Raw genomic sequence first — 19,668 nt, 5'->3', positions numbered from 1 at the left:
GGCCTATCAGTGAGCGACACAATGTGAACTTTTCAGCCTGGTGGAGGTAGGCTCTCCACCAACTGCTGTTCCAGTTGATTGGTGTGACATGGATAATGGCTTCCGTGGCTAATCATATAGGTGATCTCATTCTTGGCCACAGCCCAAAGGGTACCTACGTACGTATTCTGTTCCATCACCCTCGATCCCGCAAAACACCACTTTTGAGCCCCAAAATCGTCCATGTTGTCATCCCAGAATCAGAGGCACACAATTCTGACTCATTATCTCATTTGACTGCATCATGCATTTCTCGCTTTGCTACCCTTTTTGAACCCCACTGTGCTTTCCAACCCATTCCTCTACGACATGGCTCTCCGTTTTGCTACTCTCCACGAAACTACGGCTCTGCTTTCTCTGCAGACAGCTACATGGGGTCCTCTTTGATGGAAAAAAACCAAACACCCAATCAGAAGTTTCCATGTGGCTAGAACGTTCGAGATCATCATATAACTTCCAACCACCCCCATTGGCTATCTTGTACCTGAAGAAATTGTAATAGCCCATGGTGGGGACAGCGCACCAGCACGTCTCACTCTTAACGATGCAACCACTTTACTCCGCATTGCGAAACAAATATTTTCCCATCTGCTTCAGACGATGAATAACACCTCGGATATTAAAGTCTGTAATTGTTTTCATTAATATGTATTATTACTAATACAGAGGAACAGCAGCTGGCAAAGCAGCTGCTTGCAACAATGAACGCAATTCCCCCGCATTTCAAATATAATTATCTTTTTTAGTTTCTGCATCATAAAATCCACACAAAAGACAAAATAAACAATGGCAAGGTACACAATGACATCTCAAACAGCAACCATATTAAGGACATATTTTAAATAATACATACACGTCTACATATTACGAACAAAATCAATGTCACGACACTAACCCTACTCGATCTTTACAACTCACATGAACATTTTTCATTCACAATATTGTAAACGTCATCATTTCCTTTTCCTATCTGTATTAACTCTTCCAATGGCCAGTTGTTAGTCATGCAGGAAATGTAGGCCATTGATGCTAAGATCAGAGTGACAGGAGGGCCAAGAGGTAGGCACATTCACCTCTTAGCTATCAGGCTATCTAGCCTGGGTTCGAATCCTGACCCAGCTGTAAACTGCCATCCTGGCGTTTCACAGGCAGGGTGATTCATCAATGTGTGTGCTGTTCCTCTGATAGATGTGAAACAGGAACCCTGTCTGCCAGCATTTGTTGGTGGACTTTAACGGTCCCACGATGAGTCGATGAGCCATCACCAGCACCCTGAACAAATTGCAAATTTCTTCTCCAACCAGCAGAGGTAGTGAGTCTGAGTTTGACCAAATTAAGTTTGTTATTATTTGTGAGTTTTGGGGGTAGTTGAGTGGGGATCATCAGTAAAGTTCTTGCATTTTGAATTGTCAAATGTGGGTTTAACTTCTGATCTGAGTATAAACTGTCTCCCTGATGCTTCGTAGCCAGAGCATTTCATCATTGAGTGTACGTGATCCTTCAGAGGGATGTCAAACTGGGTGAACACAACTATTAAGCATTCGCTGGTGGCGATTCAAACTTCGAAATTCCTTCCATAAACGACAACACCTTACGATGGAGTGGTGATCTGTCCAGGGTTAGTTCCATCCAGCAAAGTTTACCACTCGGTTTCCTCATGCTCTGTATACCCGTGATAGCTTGACTTCACCGAGTTGTTACTTCTCACCGGATCAGTCTTGCTTGGTATTTTTGTTTCGAATGGAACGTCATTGCAAGGCGACAAGTCTTGCGATTTCATCTGGTGGGGTAAACTAGATAACATGTATTTTTTTGTTTTTTTTTGACATTTGCAATCTTCTTTCTGAGGTTGTTCGTGGATAACAAGTTAACTGACAATGTTTTCACCCATTTCTGTTTAAACTAGTAGCACGACTGATCAACACCAGGTTTTGAAGGTCCCCAAATTTGCTCATATCGGTTTAGTTTAGCCACATCATTTAATAAACTACCCCGATACCCGGAAAGGCAAAGCACGATCCGAAAAATCTCGAAAATCAACTTCTGTTATTTACTGAAAATGGAAATCATAACTTAAATTGACTCGTTCTCGAAATAAATGTTTTGATACAATAGAACATTGTTAATTATTATTTCTGACTCCAATGTACAAAATAAAATAATTGTTTGTCTAATGCCCTAGTTACATCTTCATATAAAAGTAGAAGTTGGCATGTCGATATGATTTAGAACAGGGTATGTCTTTGTGCGGCGCTGGGATCTGGCAACGGCTCAGGGGATAGCCAGAGGAAGGGCCATTTATAAACGTAGCCCAGCTGGAACGCCCTTGCCAGGGGTGCTTGTGAGGACAGCTTCTTTCCCAATTCAGAGCCGACTGCATCGAGCTGGCAGGCAGAGCACTTGTCCAAGCCTAGTGGGAAATTAGGTGCAGATGCTGGGTTGGCAGACTTAGACAAGCCAGAGTTTCCGGGCTTGCTCTTATAGACAAAAGGTTTCCTTGAGTACACAGTAACGGGTTTCTTTTTATTGATGTTGCTTCTGACTAATTCCATTAACTTTCTTCCCGTTTTCAAAGACTTCTGTTTGTGATCAAATTGGGGAGAAAAACTGACTTGTGCTGAAATGCAAGACTAGTATTCATCCAAAAGAAACCCTTTTGGGATCAGGAAGTGCCACACATATATCCTTTGCCCCAGATCCTGAGCAGAAAGTGGGTGTGTAAGACAAAAACAGAACCTAAAGGATGTGAAAGTCTCTTTCATTGAATTGTTCAAAATCTGGCGCACCGTTCGTCAAGTACCTAACGGGTGTCTGCCATGGTTCTACACCACCCCCTTCCCTCGAATCAAGATTGTGTCACTTTCCCTCTTAACCCCAAGTACCATTAAGGACTTCCTGGCTTTAACAACTGAAGGTTTGTCCTTCATTAAAGACTGCTCCCAACCCAAAGTAAACATAATTCCTGGTTCACAATCTTTTCTGCGCTTGTGTCCATTTGGATGGATACGGTGCAAGATGTCCCTATAAGAGATCTCCACAAGGCATTACCATTGAACACCGTTCAAAAAGGAAATTGTGTAATGACCACATGGATTTACTCAGGTTATTACACCATTGCTGGATAGTGCTTTCTTCCTTCATGGCTACATCAGCAGGATTAACAATTAATATGAATATTAGGAGAGGGTTGGTGGTGATATAGCACCTTGACTTGTAGCCAAAGGACACCATGAATTCAAAGGGAATGAAAACACACAAAAAAAAACTTCACTGGCAGAGATTGAAAGAAGTAAATGTAGAAAAGAAAGAAAAAAAAAGTACACAGAGAATAAATTAGGAAGCGAGCGAAGACAGCAAATGAAACGAATAAAAATGAAGGGAAAATAAAGACACACAAAGACAAATGTGTTTTCCAAGCTGCCCGGCATATCAATAGCATAGAGTATTAACCGCTCACAAGGAAGTAGAATTCGACAAATGAATGAGCCATCTGGTAAGATATTTCCACAAGACTTTAACAATCTAGTGCCGGGAAGTTCAATGCCTTCAAGGATGCACCAGCCAGAAACCTGTCGCATGAAAAAGGTAAAAAGTTTCAAGGTGAAACGAAGACGTCGAGGTTCCCAAAAAGGGAAGATCGGGTCGAGCGCAGTTTATCACAAAGCGAAGGTCAAGCTGAGCCAAAACAGAAGGTCAGGCCAAGCCCGATTTCAAAAGACTTACCATGCTTCTCTGGTACCTGCCAATGTAGACCCAGAATTGAGCCTTTGTTGGATGCTGATATATAACCTGCTGAAGCACATGTGAAGGCTTGTGATGACTGTGTGTCAGATTATGGCCATCTTGAAGCGTTGGACAACACAAAACACCGCTTTTTTTTTCTTCCAACTGAAAGGTTTGTAACGGTTCCGCTCCCAAGGCTTCACGGAGCACTCATTAAGGGGTGTTGTGTGGTTGATGTGTGTTTTTAACCAAGTCCATGCCCCCTCCCCTGAGGGTAAGAAGAAGAAAAATAAAAAAAATAATAATAAAATTAGATTAAATAAAAAAGAAATAAATAATAAAAAATACAAAAACTTTAAATAAATCGATTTTTAAATTTTTTTTTGCATTTTCTTCTTTATATCTTGTGGCCTTAAATTAGTATGGTGTTTGCGCAGGCATGATGAGTTGAATGGCCTCCACCTGTGTCTGTTTTCCTTGTATACTTCCAGGATCACGCGTTTCATCACGCGATCAGGCTGGTGTGCATTTTTGGAAGCAAACTCATGTCTGAGCAATCAACTGAAATTGCGCAGTGATTTTCAGGGCAATGAAAAATGAACGGGCTGGCAGGTCAGAAGATAATGACTTGGGAGTGTTGATTATTTTATAGGGGTGGAACAGAGGTATACCACAAGTCTGTCAGTTGGTGAGGACCCTAATGATCTACAGATAATAAAAGACATCAATAATAATCACCAATAGCAGAATCGAGCGATGAATTAGAGAGAGACGGATGAATGAGGGATGTGGTGAAGATGTGGACAAGATGGATGCAGAAGCAAATTCTCATGAAGGAAAAACTGGGAAGTTGGAAGGAGGAGGGCTTGGTGGTGGTGGTGGTTGATGGGTAGAAAAGATCATGGTTTTGAATTGTGGATGATCTGAGATGATGGTGAACAGCTGTCTTGAAGACCTGGAGGAAAGGATGAGATTGAAGAGCATGTGGAAGTTGGTTCCACTGGTGGGGGAGAAAAAAGAGGAACGAACGAGTGGAGGTGAGGAATCATTGTGGCATCAGTTATATAAGTATTATTTGTCGTCATTCGTTTAGTACATGATAACTCAACAATCCAAGTACAGTACCGTCATTACAATGATGTATGCACTTTGGATCGAGGCGAGGAAATTTGAATCTGATTTAAAACCTTGAGAATGCCCATCTGTATTGAGGTCCGTGTGCGGCGTGCGTGGTTGTAGGTTTGCAGCCCAATGGGAACTTTGGCCAATTGAATTAATTTCAAAGAAGCTTGTTTTGTTTTTATTATAAATGTGGCAAGTCAAACCCTTCTGTGAGGTCCTGTCCACATGTTTCTTGTAAACTTCTGGATAGTAGGCAATATTTTTAAAGCCATTCATTGAATAATTTTAACTACCTGCCTGCAAACACATTGCAACCGGGGTTTTCAAAAAGCTCTTTCTTCTCAAACATTTCAGAAAGTCTGTGCTTGTGCACAACTGAACGAACCAAAAAGCGACCAGTCTTTCATTATTTATAACCCCAAACTAAAAGTGGCATTTTTGCAGTTTGCACTTTTGATTAAACACAGCATACTGATGACTATTTTATAATTGGGTGATCATTATTCCATGCTATCATTATGACAGCTCCAACAGGGTTGCACAGAGGCAGCACACTTGCCTTTGAGCTGTCTCCTCTGAGTTTGATTCCTGGTGTGACTATAAACTGTTAGATTGGTTCTTCACCAGCAGGGTACTGCAATATTGAGCACGGCATGCATCAGATGGACGTGAAGCTCAGAAACGTCGGCTGACATTAGCTTGTGGACATTAAATATCCCAATGCCTTTCGATGAAGAGTTTGTGAGTTCCCACCAGCACTTCAACAAATTACTGCCCAAACCTAAAGGATACGCTGACTGCATCAGCGTTACACTTCAATGGTAATACAATCAGCAGGACTAATTGGTATTTGAATTGTATTCCAGGAAGCACAACATCTCTGACATGACAAAACTAGTGGTCAAGGGAATCACCGGTGATGGGATGTCACTGTCAGATATCGCCACACAAATTGGCTGCTCGCAATCGACAATATCTCGCATCTATATCTCTTCAAGGTGTTTTGGGAAGGAGGCAATTAAGATTTTTACAGGTATCTGTACAAAGATCTCGAGCAGGATTGTATGTACTAAAAGGTGAAAAAAGTCAGTCCACGTACCATTGGCGAAGAAAGGGTATGCAAGAGAATGTTCAAACAACTGAACCATTGCCTTGATGTCACATGCTAGCAAGACGTTACTAAAGATCATTCAACACAGAATAGAGGACTTCATGATGTGAGAAATGCCCGTTGAGCAAGTAGGTCAGAGAAGAGGAACTAGAGATCACATCACAAATCCGAGGTGGATAGTGGAAAAAGCAACGGAATACCGAAGGAAGGTGTCATCTCTATTTCATTCATGACTAGCAAAAGTATTGGTCCCCAGTGATGGGGAGAGTTTATGTTAATTTATTAATTTAAATTATTTCATGGACTTAAAAAAGGTTAATTGTGTTGCACTCCAGGTTTCCCTCAGAGCCAAAGTTCTGAGCTACTTCTACCACAAACCGTGAAATGGGGAGGTTGGATTTGTGTTCGTGAAATAAAGTTTGGCATAAATGTTATTCATGCCTGTTCTCTCGTCATTTCAAAAGTGAATGTTGAGCTTTGCCTGCATGCTGAGTGTGGGAAGAAGCTGTCGTAAACGGGAGACAGACAAATACAAGCACAGACACCACAGTTATATATATATATATATATATAATATATATATATATATATATATATATATATATATATATATATATATATTGATAATTGATGTTTAAACACAAATGTGGTCATCATTGGTGAGATATTTATCAGTATGCCTGATGCCGGATCGGCAGCTCCGTTTGATATTGTTGCGGATTCGCGCCCGCCGGCGTGCTGACGGCCACGTAACTCGAATCGCGGCACGTCGCCCACCGGACGGACAATCCAGTCGTGACCCTCTCGGACTAACGCCGGGAACCAGTCACGGGTGGACCTTTCGGTCTCACCGCGATCGAGCCAATCAGCCCCCGCGTGGGATAGGGTTGCTCGCCAAATTCGACCTACCTAAGTACCCACGCGGAGGGTAGACCGGGCGATCGCACCTCGCCGCAGGTCGACTTCGGACACGGGCCACTTAAGCGACCCGTTCCGTACTATCGGGATAACCGAGCGGTGTTATTCGTCGACCTCGACGGTTCGATTAATTATCGGGCGTATTCAGCCCACTACCAACCCTTTACGTGAAGCAAGATGAGGATTCAATGAAGGAAATGACGAAGCGAAGCGGGAAACAGTTCAACACAAAGCACATTTATTCGCGACGAACGGAAAGCACACATATTCAATTCCACCAAAAGCACACAGAAAAGGAAAAGAAACACAATGCAATTTTACACAAAAAGCAAATGCGACAATGCAGATCTAATACCGATTACACGAGCACACGGCAACAGTTATACAATTTTACTTCACAGACGGCGCCGACAACACATACCCAAAACCAAGGAAAGAATACCCTCAAGGATGAGGCGGGCCTGAGGCCGAGACCGGGTCGGGCCTACCCGTCTGGTGATGAGACGCGGAGCGGCGATGGTGCCTCAACTCCGCGGGCCTCGCGGGCAGTGTCTGGTAGGGGGTGGGAAAGGGGCCCCCTTGGTCGCACTATCTCAGCGCGGGGGGAAACAGGAGGGGGTTGCTGATGCTCGGGGTATAGAGGATTTTTATTGTCCCGCGACGAGCGTCTCCACCTCGGCCAGGTCGCGCTGTCGGCCTCCCTGGGGTGCAGCTCCCTGCACGACGCGAGCACCCCCTCGTCTGCCCTCGCCGCCTCTCCACAGCTCCGTCCCCTCCGTTCCGACTCCAACGCACACGACGACCAGCTCCTTCTTGCCAACTCCACCGCCCGCGAAGTCTTGACTCTCTGTTCCCTCTCGACTCTCCTACTCTCTGGACTGACGAGCACGGTCGCTTTTATCAGCCCCGTAGCTTCGCCCTCTCATCTTTGACCCCCTCCCTTCGACCTTTCACCTCGCTCCCCATTGGCCCGAGAAAAAGTGGGCGTGAATGCTTTTTGATCCATAAATTTGCATATATCGATCGCCCTCCAACGCCCTGGAGGCGGGGCCAAATCGCCCCTCGCTCACCGATTGGACGGCAAAAAGTGGGCGTGTGTCGTTTTTGATCCGTTTTTGAAGCACAAAATCCGTGATTTTGTACACGCTGTTCGGCGCGCGCCCTGCACGAGTCCAACACCGGTACCCACAGGCGGCGCAAGAACGGTGGCGATGCGACGGTTGCGAGGTGTGACATGAAGGTCGTGGCGGTTGTGGTGAAGCGGCGTTGTGGTTGGTGGTTGATGTTGTGACTGGTGGTGGTAACAATGGCGGTTGGTCCAAAATAAAGATAGTAAAAGAAAAACGGCTATCCTGAAGAGTCGCAGCACGCATAAATGACATGTATTCCCACTAGACAACGGGTTTGGGCCTAACTACACATGTACTTACCGAGATATCTCACCTAAGGGACCTGAATGGTGGTTTGCGAATTTGGTAACCACAACAATATTTAACTGGTGTTGACCATGTAATCTTTGTCTGTTTCACAGAGTCACCAGGCCAAGGCCTCTGGGTTGGAGGTGACGCTTTCGTGTAGGACTATGTCCAATGGGGATTGGGGATGCTCTTCACACTTCACATGTTTCGATTTACCTGCCGATCACATCACGTGCCTTCTGGTTGAATGGTTTGCATTAGCGGGAACAATTGTTTGGGTGGCAAACGGATGGTTGCTCTTTGCGAATTGTGTGGGTGGTTTTGCAACATGAGACATATTCCATGGCGATACTCACCATGACAGTCAGGATGTGCGTCTGATGTGTAAATGATAAATGTGGTCATCATTGGTTATATATTTATTGGTATGCCATCTTGATGAGGGCAAACAAGCCCGAAATCTGGCAAGGCAGCTCCGTTTGATGTTCAACTAATGTTGACCACGTAATCTTTGTCTGTTTGGCAGAGTCGCCGGGCTAAGGCCTCTGGGTTGGAGGTGACGCTTTTTTTGTAGGACTATGTCCAATAGGGATCAGGGGAGTGCTCGTCACACTCCAAATGTTTCCATATCTCTACATATATACATTTGAGCAAAGCCTTCCATTTTGTTGATCATTAATTGAAGTAGATTATGCTTAGAGAAATAGGTATGTCATAGCATCTGATATGTCTGATAAGAAGCTACAGTGAAAACAGAGTATGGAAATACAGAATGGTTTGGAGTTGTAAAAGGAGTTAGACAGGAATGCATCCTCTCCCATTACTTGTTCAATCTGTATAATGAGTACATAATGAGGAACTGTAACTTGGATGATATCAAGGCTGGAGTCAGGATTGGAGGAAGATGTATCACCAACCAAAGGTATGCTGATGATATCACTCTGTTAGCAGGCTGTAAAGAGGATTTGATGAAACCAATACAGACAGTAACGAAGGAAAGTGAAAAAGCTGATCTATATTTAAACCTAAAACAGACTAACATTGTGTCAACTGAGAAGATCGACATGTTCAGATTGGGACACGATCACATGGAAATAATGGAAAGTTTCAACTTCATGGATTCTAATATTGACGTGAGTGGAGAATGCGGAGGAGAAATGAAAAGACGACTAACGTTGTGGAGAACAGCAATGTCAGGATTGACAAATATCTAGAAAGTCAATGATGTGACAAAACAAACCAAGAGAAGGCTGGTGGATGCTTGAATGTTTCCAATTGTAATGTATGCATGTGATTCATGGACAGTGAAGAATAAAGAAAGGAATAAGATTGACAGTTTTGAAATGTGGTTTTGGAGATGAATATTAGAAATTTCATGGACTGTAACAACAACAACAAACAAATCAGTGTTGGAAGAAATTAGAGCACCATGTACATTAGAATCGCTGATGATAAAACAGAAACTGTCAAACTTTGGATGCATCATACACACCAAAAATGAATGTCTGGAGAAATCATCCATGCCGGATAAGGTTGAGCGAATTAGAAGAAGAGACAGACCTTGTTTGTGCTGGATGGATTAGGTAAAGGCTTCAATCAAGCTGTCTTTGCCAGAGCTTTGGGCAGCAATGCAGGATAGGGATGTTTGGAGAAATCTGGTCATGAATGTCACCAGACGTCAACAAGAGATAACCGTCTCATTTTACCACAATGAAGAGGTTTACTGGAAGTTCTCTCCCTACCTCTAACATTCTAATGATTCGCAGTCACAAAAGTCATCGTAGGGGGAGGGGGGGATTGAATTATTGTGTAGAAGGTTCCGGTGAGCGAGCACAAGGGAATGGTTGCACGTCCATGGCCTCGTTGCACGATCTTTTTTGAAATATTTTTTTTGTTATTGCGAAAAGAGGTTCTCTCAGGATAATATTTTTGTGATTAAAAGAAATCCCAAAGCTGTTCCACTCGAGTTGCACTGGGATTTAATCGAATTGGCGAACATTGATGCCAATTTGGGAGCTTGGTGGAGTTTGCACCAAACCCGGGGACATGCGAGCTTAATCACCCGAAGCCAAAGCTGTGCGTAGGAATGACTGAGACAAATCCAAGGTGAATATTTCCCACAGGTTGGATTTCTGCCTTGTCGAGACTCAAGGACTACTATACAGCCAGCCAGGGATTAAGCCATCGGGAACGAGAAGGTTTCTCCATTTCACAGGAGCAACCATGAGTCGGGTCTCCCTGCTGCTTTATGTCACCCTGACCTAAGCATGCTGCGTTGCAGCCCCACTAAATTTAAATTTGATCTTCAGAAAGAGTTAAAAACGGAAAAGAGCTCCTAATTCCATCCATTATGTTTGCTCATCTGTGCCTTTTGTGCTTTAATTCCCAGCATAGAGTTTTACAGTGAAGGTGAGTTATTTTTAGGATTATTTATGACATTGGAGTGAAGTTACTAAACGGTCCATGCTCTGAAAGTTGTAGATATACTGCTGCCTGTGGATGTTCTGATCATGTCCATGAAGTGATTTTGAATATTATGGAAAAATTAATCAACAATGGCAATATGGGATTATGTGAAATGATATGAAGGCAAAGCGGACAGCACGTGCTGGGAAGGTAAGTTACCAGTTATACATTCAGAATGTACCACCAGGCTGGAAAAAAAAGCAACACTGTTTCATTCCAGGCTGTCATAATCAAATGGAAGACCAAATACTGCATCGGAGTCATGAGGAGGAACCTGGATAGGATTTGGGTTTTAGCCGCTACTCCACAACCCTCACACCCACCCAGACGCAGCCAAGTGAACCTTACTCTACAAGAATTCACTTCTCCTTAAAGAGATGGATAAATAAAAAAGCAAGAATTAGAATGAATAGAGAGAAATGTGAAAGAAACAAAGAACAAAGATGTCGGGAAGAACCCGGACAGATAGATTTCAGCAGTTACTCCGCAGGCTCAATCACAGCAACAGGTGCAAGCTCGCGGAGGTCTTTCATTCCACAGCAGGGCAGAAACCATAAAGGGCTTTCATTCCGAGTTCTCCCAAAGATGAGAGTTTGAGTCAGTTATGGGTCCAGATTATCTCAAGGAAAGATTTTATTTCTGGCGATTACGACAATGTTTGTGATGACAACTTCGAGGCTGGAAGAAAAATACACACGATTCGAGACTCAACAATATATCCTCTGGAACCGAGAAAGTCAGTAAACTTGAGGACTGATTCAGTTCGATTGAAAGTAATAAAGAACTCCAGTAATTATCATTGAAATTGCTTAGACAATTTCACTAACTCAGATATTTTAAAATCTCACGATAATGGAGCAAACGTGGATGTCACTGAAACTCCAAAATGGACATGTGGTGGAAATAGCGCCACTTTCGGTAATAGAAATCATCTTCCTTTATCTTATTATCAGCTTTGGCGCACAATCTCGGGTGGCTCCATATCTAGAATTGTTCGGAAAACATTATTCTACATGTGTACCAATTTTGGTGCTTTTATGCAAATTTGAACAATTGATCTGAAATATCAGACTATGCTGCAGGACTATGAACACTGATCACCTTTTTAGCACTTTCAAAACTCTTCCATTTAGCAGTACTTGGACAAAATATTATGGCATTTGTCGTCATCTCGACCAATCAAATTTTCCGCTCACAGACCCCGCCCATGTCCTTGTTTTTCAAGATAGTGCGGGGTAATGTGTTCTATGAACTCTTTAGTTTATGAGACTATCAAGCAGCTTCCCTGAGGGAGACGTCGTATCTGATTTGGGTGCTTCTGAACACTAATGGGAATGTCATATCTGGACCTTGTGAATACACAGGGTAAGTTTAAAATCAACTTTTTAAAAATGATGACTGACTATTAATCATGTTTGATGGGGTGGAGGATGTGTGAGAAAGTTCCCCAACTCTTTCGTTGTGCAGAGCAACAGTCATTTCTCTCAGGTACTTTTCCAAGTATTTGGGATTCTTCTCGAAGCTTTGTGAGACATTTTAGAGCAAAATCCTTATCTCGCATACATGATATACATTAACATGCCCCAATGACCGCTGTTTGTAGGGGTATCTGTGCATGTGTGGCAAGCATTCTGGGGTGATGCTTGGCATTGGCTTAATGGTTAGGGATGGCTGACTTGGGATCTTATGGTCCTGCGTTCGAGCTCCGTTGGCTGCTGAATTAACACCAGGTGGGGTTGACTCAGCCTGTCATTCTTCCAAGGTCTGAGAAATGAGCACCGGTGTACTGGTAATCGGGGCAATGCATCAGCAGCACAGCCACGTCCCTGACCAGTGATGCAACCAGCAGCCACAAGGCTGCACACAAGAGTATGTGTGTATTCTGGGGTGGATTATATTTTGAACATGAATCGAAAATGAACCTGCAGTTTCGCAGTACTTTGGCTCTGAATTCGTCTCAATCACGCATGCACAGAGAAGCGTGAGATAATTGTTTTACTCTGTCTGTCTATCAAACAAAATTGAAAATATTTCCAAAAATGAACGCTACTGTTTTTAATGACATCATAAAGGACACACACAACAGGCACAAAAAAACATAATGTAATGTATTAAATAAGGTGGTGCAAAAGATGCTGCATCAACACTGGTAAACATCTGAAATGTAGTTTTTTTTCTACGACCATTAAAATCTATATTTTATTTCATTTGAATTTTATACTTGATCACCATGAACATATATCTCCTTTTATCACTTTCAAAACCCTTCTGTTTAGCAATAATTGGACAAAATATTTTAAAATTTTCCATCATCATGACCAATCAAAGTTCCATCCATCCATTGGGACCATACTCTGTGCAGAGCATTGGTGCTGCCTGTGGAGTCTCCTTGGCAATTGGGCACAATCCTGGACGGGTCGCTACTCCGACACAGGATACCAGCAAGCTGGCACTCATTTTGCCAACCTCAGAAGGACAGGCAGAGTCAACCCCACCTGTTATTAATTCAACAGGTGAAGGGGATTTGAACTAAGGATCTTCAGCTCCCAAGCCCACCACCCTAACCATTAAGCCAACACCAGGCAGAGGGTACCATTGGTTAGGCTATCAAGTATGCTCGTGATTCGCCCTGCACCACTTCAAATGGAAAGGGACAAGTAATTGCGGTAGCTAGGAAGGGTAATATGTACCACATAAGCCCATAGGTGCAACAATCTCTGGTCAAACAGGTTGGTACCTAATGTCTCATGCAATGTAAAAATGACGATGTAAGTGTAAATGTATTGTCGAACACAGGATCCCGAGTTTGCACTCTTCCTCGTTGGCAGCTGTAACGAAACTTACCTGAGATGAAACTGCAACCCATCAGTGAACTATTGGATAAAGATTTGACCATCAATGCTGCCAAAGGGTCATCAATCCCTTATGCTGGATGGTTGACCTCAAGTTGCAACTTGGATGGCAGGGTAAAAGCATGATGGTTCCGTTCCTGGTCACTGATGTGAGAGACTTTGATGTGCCAATAGTGGGCTATAATGTCGTCAAGCATCTGCAAGATGAAGCCATTGCTTTCATAAAGGACCTTGAAAGTGTTGTACCAGCCTTGTCAAAAAAACAAAAACATGTCAATGCCTTGGTGAATCTGATAAGAACAGGGGGGAAAGATACTCTCTGTCCTGTCAAGTGTCAAGGAAGACGTCCAGTGAAAATTGAGAGGAGGATCTATGATTGTGAAATGTCAAGTGCACTCTGGAATACCAGAAGACCCTGGCACCACCATGCTTATTCCAGATTTGAATACATATTGGCCTGAGGGATTGGAAATGTGAGAAACTTTAGTACATATCCAACGGTGATCTTCCAGTCGGGTAAGCATGGTGATAGAGAATAACTTCCTCCTTGACCTGGAAATCCCTCATCATGCCACCCTTGGACACCTCCAGGAAGTGAAATCGGTGATACCCGAGACCACCCAGTCAATGTGGAGCCTCGTAACAAAGAGTGTACCGAACTTGTGGCAGGAATTGACTTGGAATGACATGGTAAATGGGAGCTGCCCGTCAGTCTGGAGGATAATAATCTTAGTGAACGACAGAAACAGCAAATCTACTCGGTGCCATGAGAGGAGTACAATGCCTTTTCACGTGATGATGACGACATTGGTTGTGTTCCAGATTTGCCAATGGACACCAATGTGATTGAATCATCAAGGTGACCATCAGGAAGTGGAAGCTTATTTAACGAACTTGAAAAGGAGGGGATGGATTATGACGTCGACCTCATCACACTCCATCCGCATTGTATGTGGTCGTGAGAAAGATGGTAGTCTTCATCTGTGTTTAAACTACAGACAGCTGAACTTCAAAACAATGCCAGGTAGACAGCCCATACCTTGGACGCAGGATGCCCTGGACACACTTGGTGGAAATCGGTGGCTTTCCTTGTTGGATCAAGGCAAAACCTATCATTGGGGCTTTGTTAAGGAAGAGAGCCAACACCTGACTCGCTTCCTAACACCCTGGGGCTTATGCCAGAAGAAATGTATTCCATTTGGACTTTTGGGAGCACCTGGAACTTTTCAGCAGTTCATGAAGAGCTGTTTGGAGGACCTGAGGGAGAAAACCTACCTTGACGGCACGTTGTTGTATAGCGGCACATTTGAGGACCACATGTTCCATCTGAGAACCGTTTTGAGACGCTTGAGTGACAAGGGAGTCAAACTCAAATCCGCTAAATGTGAGTTGTTCAGGAATGAGGTTCGCTACCTGGGACACTATAGTATGGATCCCACTGATAAACGAGCAGTGCTGTGTGGAGGTAATAACATTTCTTCACCGTTTTGTGTTTTTTTAATTCATGAACCATGCCACATCAGAAGAGGTTCTCCAAAGTATTGTTTTGAAATAATGATAATCTTGATCCACTCAATTGTTTGTTGAACTTTGAAGACAACTCAAATTATTCCTTTTTGTGCCAGAATAGTCATTCCAAACACTGGCCAGACTGTAAATTCCTGACAATTTGTCGATTTTGGAACTTTTAAGCTGTGTAATCTAACTATAATATGGAATTTATCCCAACTTCTTGCACAGAATAAGCACACTCGGTTTTTTTAGTTTATTTTCCATCGAACTTGCTGGTGAGGATGTTTCATAGCTTTGACGTCAGTTGAACTCAAAGAAAACTTGGCCTGGAACTGAACATTTTACATCACAGTTTTTACTCCGTATCACCTCGAAACAGCAATGTTAATTAAAACTTTATCATCCGCAATATAATACAGAATTCAGAACTCACCTCATAAATATATAATATATATATATATATATATATATATATATATATATATATATATATATACACATCTATATATATATATATATATATATATATATATATATATATATATGTATATATATATATATATATATATATATATATATTTAACAAAAGATAACAAAAAAATATTTGGATTTATTCATTTGCTTATACGGACTTACTTATTTTTGTATTTATTAAATTTTTTTCATTTATTTTCTCCACTAGATCGAGGCTTATCGCAGAGCAAGGTGACAGAAGGTATGGACAGGAGGGGAGCAGGGCAACTCTTGGAAAACAAGCAACGGAATGAGGAGAGAGAGAGAGAGAGAGAGAGAGAGAGAGAGAGAGAGAGAGAGAGAGAGAGAGAGAGAGAGAGAGAGAGTGAGAGAGAGAGAGTGAGAGAGAGAGTGAGAGAGAGAGAGAGAGAGAGAGAGAGAGAGAGAGAGGAGAGAGAGAGAGGAGAGAGGAGAGAGGAGAGAGGAGAGAGGAGAGAGGAGAGAGGAGAGAGGGATAGACAAGACAACCTGGAAGTAAGGCCAAAAAAAAAAAAATGTTGCATTGGCGTAACGGGTCACTGAAAAATAGGGTAGGTCGGTCGGGATCTTTTTTTTTTTTTTTTTTTTTTTTTCCTAATAAATCCCTCCCAAAATCTCCCCCGGCTCGAGTACCACCCTTTTTGTCAGCGGGTTCTGTCCGAAACACTTCCCGGTTTTTGCGATCGCGATCGCAATCAACAAGATACTTGAAAACGATAGCAAAACAACAAAAATAGCAATAATTTTTTTTTTTTTTCAAATTTTTTCGGCAAAAATTTTCGATAGCAAAAAAACAAAAAAAAAACGTAGGGTCGGCGGAATTTTTAGGGTCGGGCGGGTTACGCCAATGCAACATTTTTTTTTTTGGCCTAATCGGATTGGGATAGAAGGGTTAATAGGGGTAATTAAGATTGTGAATTAGAATGGGGCTGTTAGCCAAGATGGCGGTACACTGACTTCCTGCTTGAAGCCCTGGAGGGAAGAGTGGGTCAGATAACACAAAACAGGCACTCAAAAACAGTTCACATACAAAGGGAGTGTTTCCGGTACAATCATGTGTTTATTTACTTCCCTTGAGAGTGTTCCCACTGTTCCGATATCCACATCATTCTTACCTGAAGTTCTGGAAATATCATTCTGTACTGCAATTCCATCCACTCTTTCTCTTTCAACCGGCCATCTTATCATGTCACTTTACAATCCAACAAGTTCATATTGTACTTACATTAAATTAAATAATATACACATTGTCAGCTTCTTATACTGTTTTACGAAAGGTCCATTTGGCGATGCCATGCTTCATGCCGAGTGCAGGGCATGATGTAATTAAATATAATAGATATAAAACTGAGCGCAGCATTGAACAGCGGAAAATATAAGAATGTTGCAAGTATTTTTAAAGTCACAATGTGTGAAGATGAATTTCCCAATTTGCTCGAATATTCCAACACAACTGCGAGAGATTGTGCAAATTCAGCTGCTTGTGCGGATTGCCTGTGTTGGGGTAAGTTTGTCTGTCCCCTGTAGAGGGAGTCCCTGTTCACGGATTGTTTCCGAACTCGAGATCTTTCTTTCGGTTTAATATTGAACTGTCTGTCATGTGTAAAACTTGATACTGTATGGTTTGGAATCAAATAAAATGGGGACATGGAATTGGATGTGTCATATTTAGGGGGTTAAAGTGAAAGGGGGGGGCAATGGGGGGAGATAAAGAAAAATGTGAAAAGCCAAATAAAGGAGTAAGATGTGGGAGAAAGGGGATGATAGGAGAGGACAGAGAATAGTAGAAAAGTAAAGGTTCAGGAGTAAAAACTCACCATGGAAGATCAAATCCAAATAACGAACGATCTGATTATGATCGTCTTGATGAGAAAGAAAAGTTTCATTAACCTCCGCCATCGAAGATCGGAGGTTACTGTTTTCACCCCTTTCTGTTTGTTTGTTTGTTTGTTTGTGAACAGTATTACGGAAAAACTCTGGACAGATTTCGACGAAACTTGGTGGGGGGATTAGGTATGGTCCAAGGATCATGTCATTAGATTTTGGACCCGGTCCAAAATCCAATATGGCCGCTATGGCGGCCATTTTGAAAAAATATTTGAATTTTTTTTTTTTTTGCATTTCTACATGTTTTAAGTGATTTCCAACCCCCCCCCCCCAAAAAAAAATGCTGGAGAAAAGAACTATAACTCTGTCAGCACTGTTGACGACATATTTAATGAATAAGATATAAGGTTCACTTGAGTGACCCAGCAGTATTGGCGGCGGAGGTTTTGCACTCAACCGAGTGCTCCCCCTCTAGTTTTTTTTCATGTTGTGACATTAGTTTCACTCTACTGGGGACTGCAGAGGACTATACGCTCTCCGTCTGTCCGTTCCTCCTGTGCTTTTTCAGACTTTTTTCACCCACACCCTTCAACATATTCAACTGAAACTTGGCATGTGGCTTTATCATGATAAGTTAGAGAACAAATTTGAGTTTCAGGGTGTTTCATCATTTATTTATTTTTCACCGAGTTATGCCCTTTTTAAACTGTGAAAATATCACATTATACGTGCATCAGTGTTCAGCTGGCCCACCTCCACCCCACTGCTTTACACCCATTGGCTGGACAGCTGGCCTCACTTCACCCCAATAAAATCATGTGCTGCCGCATGCATGAAGCAGCACAGATCACCAGGCCTCAGGCCTAAGGCCTGGATGTTAGACAATGGTTCAGTGCAATAATTGGAATGATCCCAGGTATATAACCACGATGTATTATATTGTTACAAATTCGCACCCACCGGCGTGCGATCGGCCGCTTTCCACTAAGGCCAAGGCAATGAAAGTCCTAGAATACCGTTCTTATGAAATTAAAAATACATGAGGCTTTTTTTCATTATTCATTATTTCAGAAAAAGTACAAAAATCCGCCATTTCCATGCAAGAAACCCTGCTATGCAGAGGCTAAAATTATTAGCATGTGTGTCGTTGCCTAGCAACGCCTAGTACGATCCCGCCAGAAAGACTGCGCATGCGCATAACATGTTCAGACAGACGTGACTGCTCAAAACAATGGACTACAGGACAAAATCGTGCAGGTATTGGGGAAGGTATGGCATGTAGGACTACGGACGGTCTGTTGACGTGCATTCTAGAAGAACATTGAAGAAACACAACGCCAGCTCAGTGGTTCATTCGATCATGACCGACCAGCAGCAGTTCATTCATCATGATGCTGTTAAATGCGACGCACATTCGACGAGAAATCGGAGAAAACATCTTCAAATATCTCATGTAAATCTTGGTCATCCATTCAAACACAAGTAACAAACAGTGTAATCGGTCATTTATGAATCGATATGATATGTTATTTCGTTTAAAAATCCCTGTTCTTACACTAAATTCTCACCTTTTTGACTCCAATTTTTCTCGATTCGACAAGAAAATTGACACCGCCATGATGGAAAGCCGAGATGGAACGAACGTCACAGGTGCGCTGTGATTGGTCGATCACTTTGGAACTTCAAACTTCGGACATATTCGGAATTTCTCGGCTTGGCGCCAAGAAGGGGATAGACTATGGTTAACAAGAACACCCTTTTTGGTGATTTCTATGAAGAATGATGATCAACTCGAGTCAAGGGTTTATTTTTTTTGCAAATAATGAAATTTTTTGAAATAATGAAAATTATTGCGGCAGCTTTTGAAGCATGAGGGCGGTGGACGGTATTCCAGGACTTTCATTCCCTTGGCCAAAAGGAGTGAACATTAGTACTACAGTTAAAGGAGTGAACATCAGTACTACAGATAAAGGAGTGAACATCAGTACTACAATTAAAGGAGTGAACATCAGTACTACAGATAAAGGAGTGAACACCAGTACTACAGATAAAGGAGTGAACATCAGTACTACAGATAAAGGAGTGAACATCAGTACTACAGATAAATGAGTGAACATCAGTACTACAGATAAATGAGTGAACATCAGTACTTCAGATAAAGGAGTGAACACCAGCACTACAGTTAAAT

General features: G+C 42.4%; 1 long non-coding RNA gene across 1 annotated transcript; it reads right to left on the bottom strand.

The window, feature by feature from the left end:
- Positions 1-632: 632 nt before the first annotated feature.
- On the bottom strand, positions 633-19,096 carry LOC147016503 (uncharacterized). The gene is made up of 4 exons (XR_015049668.1): positions 19,049-19,096; positions 4,501-4,762; positions 3,763-4,030; positions 633-3,608 (listed from the first exon to the last, which is right to left on the bottom strand). It is a non-coding gene; the product is annotated as an uncharacterized LOC147016503 (long non-coding RNA).
- Between the last annotated feature and the right edge of the window lie 572 nt (positions 19,097-19,668).

This window comes from Eptatretus burgeri, chromosome 11, assembly GCF_056783735.1.
Source record: "Eptatretus burgeri isolate ZD-2024b chromosome 11, Ebu_testis_v1, whole genome shotgun sequence".
NCBI lineage: Eukaryota > Metazoa > Chordata > Myxini > Myxiniformes > Myxinidae > Eptatretus > Eptatretus burgeri.
Note: the sequence above shows the minus strand (reverse complement) of the source record. Positions and strands in the feature narration are given on the sequence as shown.